We start from the raw sequence: 11,324 nt of genomic DNA, 5'->3' as shown, positions 1-11,324 counted from the left end.
CCCCAGGGGTTCGATGAGTCGGTCTCAGGGGTTCGGCGGAGCCTCTGCCACAGGGATAAAGACACACTTGTGTAAAGTCGTGATGACGCCCTGCTTTGCCATCACTTGAGGCAGAGGATCACGTTACATTGCTTAGCCAATCAGAGCTGCGGAGGAGCACTGATTGAAGGAGCTCCACTCAGCATGGATTTGAACTTGTGTCTTTAATTACTTCAGCAAGACTCANAGGAAAGGCTGCTATCCTAGAGAGCTGAAGGATGTGGGTGGAGAAGGGGAGGTGGTGGGTTGAACGCAGCTGGGAAGCGGCTGACGGCTTGGGTGTGGATCCTTTATGCAGAGCCTGATTGCTGATTGAACGCGCCGGGTGAGGTCCAGTGCTGAGGTCGGAGATGAGCATGACGTCGATGGGCGAATGGAGGGGGCGGAGTCTTCTAGTCTGAACTTCCGCTTTAGCTCCATTTGTGATTCAAATAAGTTTTAAACAAAATTTCTCTTATTTTTTTTAAGTTTACGTTTTTCTGCATCAGTTACTATTCAGCAGCATGTTAACAGAGGGGCTTTTGGGTGTAAGTTCTTTCTGTATTTTTAATCATTTAATTATTTTAACAGTTATTCTCTGTTGCTTCATTTCTTTTTTTTAAGCTCCTGTTGGTGGTGTAGACTTTTCTCAAAAACAAGTTAGTTGCTCCCCATTCTCCAACATATTATGCATTTTCTAAAGCTATCCCACACAAGCACATGGACACACACATCTGCTCACTCAGGTTTCTTCTGACAGCCATCTCTCAGTGATCTCTTGGTGTCAGGGTTGCTGTGGTTTGAGCAGAAGCTGAGACTGTCTGTGGGAGGGGCAACTTAGACAAACATCTGTTATGTTTCTGTATAATCAGTCTAACTGTAGGCGTCAGAGTTGAGAAAACTTGAGATTCACACTTTCATTACTTTCACGTTAAGCCATCTTTGAATTTTATACTTTACCAAATCCACAGGACAGTCTGTTAGAACATGGCTGCCATGTGCTGATGCCCCCAGAAGAGGGGTTGGTGAAGTGTCTTCCCCAAGGACACAACAACTGGGAATTCTTGGATTAAAAGTAATCTTATTTGTGTTATTTCCTCCTGAACTGATCCATTCTGAGTTGGTTTAACCTAACAGTGTTGAGTTGTGGGTTTGACCCTGCACACAAGGTTAGGTTTTCACTGTGTGTATTGTGTTTTGTTTTTACATGACACAATATATATGCTTCACTCACCTGATGTTTAAAAATAAAACATATGTCATGATTTAACCTCAGATTACTTCACATATATGTCATACATTTTTTGGGTCTGACTTTCAGACCCAATCTTTTTTTTTCTCTGCTCATAGACTCATCCAGGAGCATCAACTCTATGGTGCATAAAAACACAAACCCAGAATTTTTTTGTGTGTGTTATTTTATGTCTCACCACCAGTAGAGTCTAACAATGCCTTAGAATGCTAGCAACACTTCTGATCATATCTATTGTATTGTGAGATTTCCCTTGAAAAATGGAGGCTGGGTTAGCACCATCAGCTTCTCTTTCTTTCATGTGCAGTTGGTGAGTGGTGCTCAAAATGTTTTGTTGGTGACATGTTAACAGAAACTCACATATCCAATGTTTCTTAGCAGTGTACTGTGTTGCAGTTTCATGATCATTCCACATTACCTTTCAGTGATTTTAATGACACCTCTGGTTGGTGTTCATGTGATCTGTGGGAGAGTTGTGACTGTAATGACACCAAGCGCTCTGGCTAAGGGAGCAATCCAAATGGGATCTGAGAAGTCTTGTGTCAAGTTAGCAATTTGTCAGGCTCAACAGCAGTGAGACAGAAGCATAAATGGTGAAGATAAGATCTTCAATCATCAAGTATGGGAGTCCTCTTTGTGCTTTTATCACTACAATATGACATGAAGCACAGCTGAAGGAATATGAAAATGCAGGATGAAATCCCAAGAATGCAGCAGTAATGTAAGAAAATAGCCAACAGAGCAAAGTAACATTTCCAGTAGTGGATATTCAATATTTTCAGAGACAAAAACATTTTATTCAGTGGAAGCGAGAGGTGATTGAATTTAAACAACAATCTTTTCGACACAAACAGTCACTATGTATTTGTATTAAAACACTTGGCTTATGATGTAAAGAACATGATGCGTTTGAGGCAATGATTGTATTTACGGTAAAACACAATCATTTCTGTGAGGTAAGCTTTGTGATCAATAAATTCTAATTAGTATTTCTAGTGATTGATGGTTTATCAGATCTTACAGCCATTTAAAATCCTGGACTTTTTTTTAAATTTTATAGTTTGACATATCTTATTCATATTCTGGACCCACTTAGACTTGTTTGCAATCAAGAAAAATTGTTTCTCACAGAATTGGTTTAATAAATTTAAACTGGCTAATTTTCTGGCACAGATAAGAGTTCCAAGCATTTATTTGACTCATAATTTAGGGTGCTGAGAACCTTAGTGTTAAATATTGTTTTACTGATTGCAGGTTTTTCAGTTGTCCTTTTAACTGAATAGCTGCTATATTGTGCCTGCGAGTATTTTGCATGTTTTATGTCTAAATTAAGTGAATTTATTGCCAAATAATTTTTCATTTTGCCAGATCAAATATCATTTATACCTAAAGCAAAACATTAACAGCCAATCAGGGTGATTGGCAGTGATCAGCCCTCATGGGTGGTCGGAATTGGCAGCAAAAACCCTGATCGGAGCATCCCTAATGATGCTCCGATCATTAGGTATGATCAGTATTTTTCACACAGCAAGATGTGAAAAATGTGAGACTCTTGTCATCAGGACATGAGACATCTGGCAGAAGAACTACTAGGGAGGGGAGGGCTACTGTACTTGGATTAGATCCATATGTAGTAATAAGAACATTTGTGTGTTATAAAATGACATTGGTCTCAGACTACAGCACAGATGTACATCATAAAGTGCATTATCTTCACCTTGGGATGTTTGTAAAGCACCTATTGATCTTTCTAAAACATGGCAGTGTTGGGTGCTGTAATTGAGAGATTAGGGAATGCTAAATTTAGATGCTCCACATCATGTGATCTATCTATGGCCGAGGTGGGGACTCTAGTCACATCACTTGGACTCGAGTCAGACTTGAGTCATTAATATTAAGACTTAGAGTTGATTATGTTCAGACACATGGACTTGACGTTGTCTTTTACAACAGCTTGGGACTTGAATTAGATTTGAACCTGCTTACTTGAAAAGACTTGACATTTTACCCAAAATTTAATGTTTAAAACACATATTTATTATATGTGTTAATTCATTTCACTCATTCCATATTAATAGACACTGACCGTCCCTCTGTTTTTCCACACTCTGTACATAAGTGTGCTTAAGCTGCAGCACAACCAATCAAATGAACAAGATTTAGAGAATAAAAAAAATGAGATGAAAAAAACACACAAAAAAAAACACTCAAAGCAGATATGCTCCTGGGAGTAATTTCTTTTGGGTACATCAATTATCAAGTATCCAACAAAAAACGGATTGCAACATGCAAAACCTGCAAGAAGAGGACCTCAGATGGAAATACAACAACTTCCAACTTTGTTTGATATTTCAAGTTGCACGAAGAACGGTAGGCGGTACTTTTCCTTTGCTTTAAGATGTTATTAGAAAGTGTACTTTGGGCTATGTTGATGACACCGCTTAGCTTTAACTTGTATGCTGTGTTTTGTCATGCTGTACAATCCGGTCCTTCAAAAGTATCCACAAATACTGTGCAGACTGTTGGCTCAGGATTGCCGGTGGATACTGAGTGGGGGTCCGGATCAGAGAGCAGGTTCTGTACCTGAACTTGGGGAAGAGTGTTTCTCTCTGCCCCCATCCTAATGCTGAACCCGGTCCAGTTCCATCAGAGGATTGATGGTGTATTTGAAGACATCTATGTCGGGAAATTATATTGACAACAAATCAGTGTTGTGGTCAAGACCACCTAACCCGAGACCAAGACCAGAGTGTTTCGAGACCGAGACAAGACCAAGACCAGCGCCCCACGCTACATGATACGATAAAATGTGAAACATGATCAAAATTACTTCTCAAATAGATCTGAAAGATCCATATTCACATAAAAAACCTAGATATTAAATACTTAATAAATGTAACCAATATTAAAAGCAGAACAAACTCTGTTCTGCTTTTATTCCATCTCTGTGCTACAATCCGCGGTGGTCTCGTGCCATCCCTAAAAAGATAACACCCTGGGTGTTTATCCATGTTGCTCATGTCAGAAACCACCACTGTCTGCACAACAGTAAACATAGCAATTGAGGCAATGCCCTGACACTCAAGTATGAACCAGTGTTCATAGTTGAGTCAGTACCAAGGAGCAACAAGCAAGAAGTAATCAAGCAGAAGAGGTTCACCGTGACTGTTCTCACCCTCTCTCCCGCTACATGAAGTCAGGTAGTCTGACACTATAGCAGACTACCATTACAGCTGCCACTTTGACCGAAAACAATCAAAGAGCAATGTGCATGCTCTGCGTGCTCTTTCATTCTTGTGTTTTATTTATTTGTTAATTAAAAAAAAATCAATGTACATAATTAAATAAAATAATGATAGCTACTGCAGTGTATGCTGAGGATTACAAGAACAAAGAAGAGTGTTCTGTCAGGTCAGCATATGCTGTCAGATCGTATGCTTAGCACAAACTCACGGCTATATCTGTCAGACACGTCATTATCATATAATTTTATTTAATTAGCAACATATAATCATGACGTAGATCATCATACACTTTATTAACAGTTGTATTGCATCCTGTCTTAGCGGTTAAGTAGGTTAATGAGTTTTACAGGGTGTATGTTGTAGTTGACTGCAGCTGCAGCCAGACCCTGCTTTAAGTACAATTTGAAAAAATGACAATGCATGTATATCTATATAGTTATCATGGAAAACAATTTAATGACTTATTGTCGTCATAACGTGCTGCATATGGTGAACTGACAACTCCTCTGACTGTCGGACTTCTTAATGCGCAGGCATGGTACTCACTACATGTATGGTATTCTGACAGCGTATGGTAATCTAATAGAACGACTCTCAGTGACACTCCAGTCCTATCTAATAAGTAAAGAGACAAGCAGATGAATCGTACTGTTCTTGAATGTCGCATCAATATATTGCAGACTTTTGGACACAGCGTTGTCCCATATATGGGACAAGTCAGTCAACATCTCCACACAATAATTCAGGGCAGTGAGTGACAACTTTTTTTCATCACAATGCTTATGTATCTCTATACAGCTAGCTTTGCTAACATCACGTCATCGGATCTTACCTTTCTTTGAGCTACTTTTCTAAGTGACGAAAAAAGTAAGATGTTGTTCCCACCGTCTGTGAAAGCGAAGCGCTGCTGAGTTAGTGGTGGCCATTGGATTTCTTATGATTTATGCACTATTCTATTACTGATGATTAGACCGACATCTTCTACCGCTGAGAGGAAACCACTGTGCATGTCTTGGAGCACCGCGTGTGAGTGAAAGGTAGGAGGGAGGGAGGAGAAACAGAAACACGTAATTGGCAAGTCACGTTATTGGTTGGATTTTAATCGGTGGGTTTTGCATCCACTGAAAACAAAGATGTTAACAAATAAACTAGATAGTGTACTGTACGTTTAGTGATAATTTTAACAGTTGCGGTCTCGACTGGTCTTGAAATAAAATGCCGAGTCCTCAGCATCCAAGACCGAGACCAAATGCGGTCGAGTCCAAGACGAGACCAAATGCGGTCGAGTCCAAGACGAGACCGAGACCATCAAAAAATGGTCTCGAGACTGGTCTCGAGACCAAGACCGTTCTCGAGTACTACAACAAATAGATTGTTTACTGCAGTCAGTGCATTAAGTCTACTGTTTATTCAATTTTTACTCTTCAAATGGCACCATGAGGGTCACATGTTGCACAGAACCCATTTCCAAGTACTGTATTTTTCGGACTATAAGCCGCTACTTTTTTCCCCACGCTTTGAACCATGAGGCTTGTAACCCGGTACGGCTTTTCTGTGGATTTTTCTTCAACCGCCAGGGGGCCCTTTAGCAGGAAGTGAATCATTGGAAGTCAGAATTGGAAATCAAAGAAGAAAGTGCTGATTTTCAATTAGAACAAGCACATACTAGCAGCAGTAACGTCAGAGAAATGTTTTCAAACGCATACCCCCCTCATAATGTAAACCACACGAAGAAGTTCATATGATGCAGCTTTTAAGTTGAAGGCTATCAATTTGGCAGTAAAGATCGATAGCTGCTGCAAGTAAGCTCGGGGTGAACGAATCCATGGTTCGGCGTTGGAGACACAGGGCTGTGTCCTTAATAGTAGATTTAGGACGTAGCCCTCTGCTGCATCCTAGTGGAAAACCGAGAACAGTGGAGATACCAGTTGTTTATAGCCCGTTGTAACTTATAAGTTTCCAGTTTTTGTTTTTTTTTTTTTTTTTTTACTTTGTGGGTGTGGCTTATAGTGAGATGCACTCTATAGTCTGGAAAATATGATTGTTTAGTTTTTCTAGAACCCCACCTCCACCGTCCCCCCAAAAGAAATCCAGTAATTTTGCTGTCCTTCAGAAATTTCTTTAAAAATAAAAATTGTACAATTGTAAAGACCCTGAACATAACACTCAGGGATAATTAACCCACAATGCAGCACATTATTTTGTGTCTTTGTTAAATGGAAAAGTCAGCATTTTTGTCTGCACATGGAGTTAGTTCTATTTGTGCCTTTTTCACTGAATGTTTATTCTGAAAAATTACAATTAAACTTAACTGTTCTTGCAGTTAAGTTTAATTGAACTGTGCAATATAGAGGTGCAACTTTAAAACTATTTTTTATACTTTGTGTTCAGCTGCACATGTTTTATCGAAATTTGAGATAAATACAGATTTTAAAAAAACACATGGTCTATTACTTACATTTAACTTAAAGTTGCAACACTATTTAATAACTATACCAACTTTTTGTAAGTTATGAACCATTTACCATTTTATCATCACTATTAACCACACCCTTTGCCAGAAGTGTGAACTGGAGTTAAGTGTCTTAGAATTCATTCAGTTAGGCTTCATTAAGTCCTTAATGGACTTTTAAAAGTGCTCACGAACCGAGCAGCCAGCACGGTTTTTCTACTTTAACTATAATTTGGTGGAGTATATTTTAAAAGAAGTCCTCATAGAGGGCACAATCCACACTGCGTTACAGACATACAGAGGTGCACAAGTAAGGTCTACAGAAGGCGAGATTGACACAATCTCGCCTTAAAAGTAGTACAGTTTACTTGCATTCTGCAAGTAAACTGTACTACTTCAGAAGTACAAGAGGTTGAACCTGTGAAGTTGGATCGAGGTGAACACTGCTCCCTTGCTCCCTTCAGCTCTCTTTGAAGAAGAGAAGGTCTGTTTTGGCAGATAGACATTTCTACCCAAGACTCCTAACTCAATAAGTTGCATCAACACTTCTCTGAATATTTTAAAAGCGTTTTCCTTTTTGTTTGCTTGTGTTAGAGTATAATTTTGGTGTGTGTGTACTATTTTTTTCTTGATCTTCAGTAGTCTGATTACAGCCTCCTGTAGACTCAGGGAAGTGTGTGGTGTGTTGACTGAATTTAGAGAGCAATTTGTTCAGCAAGTAGAGACGGTATAAGCCAGTCCCCACAGACTGCCTGAGTAAGTGTTTGTTTTCTATCAATTAGCATATGTGTGTGTGTGTGAGTGTTTGGGCTAGTTACTTTACTTTCCTCATTTGTATGTATGTATTTGCCTTGGGATAGTCATTCACAGTGACTGTGTCAGTGTTTATGAGTCCACATACATATCTTTATTAATTTTTTTAATCTGTTCTGCTGTGCTTCACATCTGAGCCAATCAAGTTATGCAATTTTCTGGTTTAAGTTAAAATTCTGAAAGTAGTCAGTAGATGCGTCAGTGCACTCTGTCACAGATGGGCTGGACACCCTCAGTCCACACTTCTTAAATGCCCTTGAGTTTCACCACTAAAGTATATGTGGGTACTACTTTAAAGAGGGAACAATATATAATACATTCCCTTTGCGGCATTTCATGACATGCATTCAAATTTAAAAATGCCTCAATTACACCTCAGATGAGATATTTAGGAATAAGTATATACATCCTGAGTGTGATATTTTTGCAATCATACATATTTTAGTGTCCCTACATACTTTTCCTTCAATAGATCAGAGCATGTAACAGGTGTTCTAAAGTCTGTGACTTAAGGGAATGTAAACTGTAAATGTACTATGTTTATCTTGGGGGAAAAAAACAACAACAAAAAAAAACATGAGATTTTCAGGCCTCGTGGACAATTTTTTTTTAAGTTTCAACATTTGAAGAAATAGCTTTCATTTTTTTTTAAAGTTTTGTTCTTTGAAGTTTCAGACTATAAGTTGCTCTTGATTATAAGTGACAGTCAAAAACTGTGTCATGAAGAGGAAAACACATTCCCAACTGTGTAGTCATTCCTCCAGTTCTGACCTTCTTTTCAAACTGCGCTTAGCTTTCCTCACAACTGCAGATGGCAATGATTACTCCTGGGTTTATGTCCATCAGTATGAGTTAACATTTAATGCATTGGTAAAAAAAAAAAATTCACTATGAAGAGGGGAAAAAAAAGGAACATATGAACTATACAAGTCACTGGATCATCCAAATTGTGGAAAATATGTGACTTGTGCTACTGTTGTAGTTCCATATGTTTGTAGAAAAATGAGGAAGACTGATTTATGGTTTTAGCTCAGTTGAGTCATTTAATTCATGAGCTGTCTACATGCAAAAGGTTGTTTTCATGGTGATCTGATGAAGACTTTATTTACTAAGAAGATAAAGGAATGGAACATTAAAGGCCCTTTGTAAATAATCATTTTTTAAGACTCATTTAAGGTAAGGTAATTTTTTTATATCGCACATTTTCAGCAACAAGGCAATTCAAAGTGCTTTACATGAATTAAAAGGAACTAACAAACCAAAGGAAAGAAGAAAAAAAAAGCAAAATGACTAATCTAAATCCTTTTCTGGTGTAAAGTGAGTAGTTACAGTTTCTAAAAAGTAGTAATAAAAGTAATTAAGTAGTGACTGTTCCTGTTAAGTATTTCTGGATTCTAAGTTCGTAGTTATTCTAATTATGATTCCATTTCTGGGCTGATATTGATCTAAATAGTGTGTACGCCACAATTTCTAATAAACTAAAATAATCATTTTCTGGGTTAAAAAGGGAGTACTCAACAGTTTCTAACAAAATAAAAACAAACAAGAGGAAAGGACACATTATGGCAAATGGCAACAGTCAGACAAAACAAAGGGCAAAACAAAGACATGAGTGAAGGTGGTGACATCACAGGGCCATGAAACCACCTTGCTCAGTCTCCCGGCAAAAGTCCCTTAAAGGTGTTGTGGTCTAGGAATGTCCTTGGGAGCGCTAGGCTCCACAGCTGCATGGATAAACGGAGGGGGTGAGGTGGGAAGGAGCACTATGTTTACATATCTTCAAGGAGATTAGAAATATGAAGCCCTTCCAAGGCAACATGGGGAAAGCCAATTCAGATACAGCAGTGGTGTCCAAAGTCGGTCCTTGAAGGCCTGCATCCTGCATGTTTTAGTTCTCTCCCTGGTGGTAGTAACATCCTTTTCAGCATGAGAATGTTCCTTTTAGGCCTCTAACAAGCCATCATTCGATCCAGGTGCATTAAACCAGGGAGAGAACTAAAACATACAGGCTGCCGGCCCTCAAGGACCGACTTTGGACACCACCAAGATACAGAAAGTCTTAGGTCGGGAAAATTATACATTTCAATCTTCTCTAATGTCTCTCCGATACATCTCAGTTCCCATTTGTTCAAATTAGTTTGATTGTTCCACTGAGCTGAAACTAGCAACTTCTTAGGCCTGTTTAGTGTGTGATCTATACAATCAAGAAATTTCATAGAAAACAAAGTTTCTGACAACCTGAAGTAGGCTAAGCTATCTAAAAAAGTACCCTGTCCTGAGCAAAAGAAATTCCAATCAAGATTAGAGCCATCATTGACAGCCTGGAATGTAGTCTAGCCATCACTTCTCTATGCAATTCCACTCAATTCTAATATACTTTCACAGATTCTCCCATTGAAGAAGATTTCTCTGGTTGAATTACTATCTGGCCAATCAGTGTTAGTTCTTGCAATCATAGACTGAGGGTAGTAGAGGAAGAAGGTAGCAGCGTGAGGACAAGTGGTCTGTCCTTCAGCAGCCTCAGCCTATAGCAGTACAAGTACAGAGCTAGCTCAGGATAACCTCGTCCCCCACAAATAAGGCACAAGGAGAAGGCTTGTCTTGCTGCACTATAGTCTCTGCCACTGGATTTTGTTATGTTCTTCCTCAGACATCAAATGCACTTGGATCATGATAAATAGGATTGTCAGAAATACTACATGCGAGCTCCACATACTGAAAATGTAAAGGAAATTGTCAATATGAACCTCTTGTTAAAAAGAGGTTTTAGCTATAAGGACACTCAGTGGGGACCCGGAAATTCAACCACACACAGGAAAAAACAAGTTTAATTAATTTTCAGATACTGGTTGCTGCTCAAGAAGAGGTCGTCAAACACAGAATTGAGGAGAGAGGGGAGAAGGCTGGTGATGTACAGATAAAGGAGGAGTATCTTTGAAATGTTAAGCTTAACTGACCTGTAGAGCAGTGGACTGGTGGAGCAGAGGAACTGAGGGTCTGAAGACAAGGAGGTGCAGGAAATCAGTGCTTCTGTGGAAACAATGAAGATCTCCACAAGGAGATTCAAAACGCAATACCCAGGGACTTTGTCGATAATCAGGCAGAGATCATACACATGAGGACAGAGAGAGCAAACTTAACTTGAGGATCAGGCAATGCTCGATGGTCGTGAGGACAGAGAGAGCAAACTTAACTTGAGGATCAGGCAATACTCGATGGTCGTGAGGCAGAGCTTGGGTCAGGGTCCAGAAATCCAGAACAGAAGGGATCTGTGAAGGACTTGGTAGGAGGGGTAAATCCGTGGACAGAAAGGGGTCGTAGAAACACTGAAGGCTTGGAAGGAAATGCTGGATCTCTACTGGGTCGTGGCTGTTGCTAATCTGGCAAGGAGGCAGAGGCTGAGAGGTGTTTAAGTAGGGCGGGACCCAGGTGGAACAGGTAAGCAATCAGGCGTGGCAGGTGAGCTGAATGAGTGCTTAACACAGCGTAGGACAGGACATGAATCATAACATTAGCAACTTCTTTGTAGACGTTGCACTAAATT

At 39.4% G+C, this 11,324-nt stretch overlaps 1 long non-coding RNA gene across 1 annotated transcript; it reads left to right on the top strand.

Moving 5' to 3' along the window:
• The first annotated feature begins 254 nt into the window (after positions 1 to 254).
• On the top strand, positions 255 to 10,920 carry LOC107834792 (uncharacterized). The gene is made up of 3 exons (XR_001660619.1): positions 255 to 461; positions 10,101 to 10,111; positions 10,908 to 10,920. It is a non-coding gene; the product is annotated as an uncharacterized LOC107834792 (long non-coding RNA).
• The last annotated feature ends 404 nt before the right edge of the window (positions 10,921 to 11,324 follow it).

Source organism: Poecilia formosa, unplaced genomic scaffold (assembly GCF_000485575.1).
Source record: "Poecilia formosa unplaced genomic scaffold, Poecilia_formosa-5.1.2 Scaffold770, whole genome shotgun sequence".
In the NCBI taxonomy this organism is placed as follows: Eukaryota; Metazoa; Chordata; class Actinopteri; order Cyprinodontiformes; family Poeciliidae; genus Poecilia; species Poecilia formosa.
Note: the sequence above shows the minus strand (reverse complement) of the source record. Positions and strands in the feature narration are given on the sequence as shown.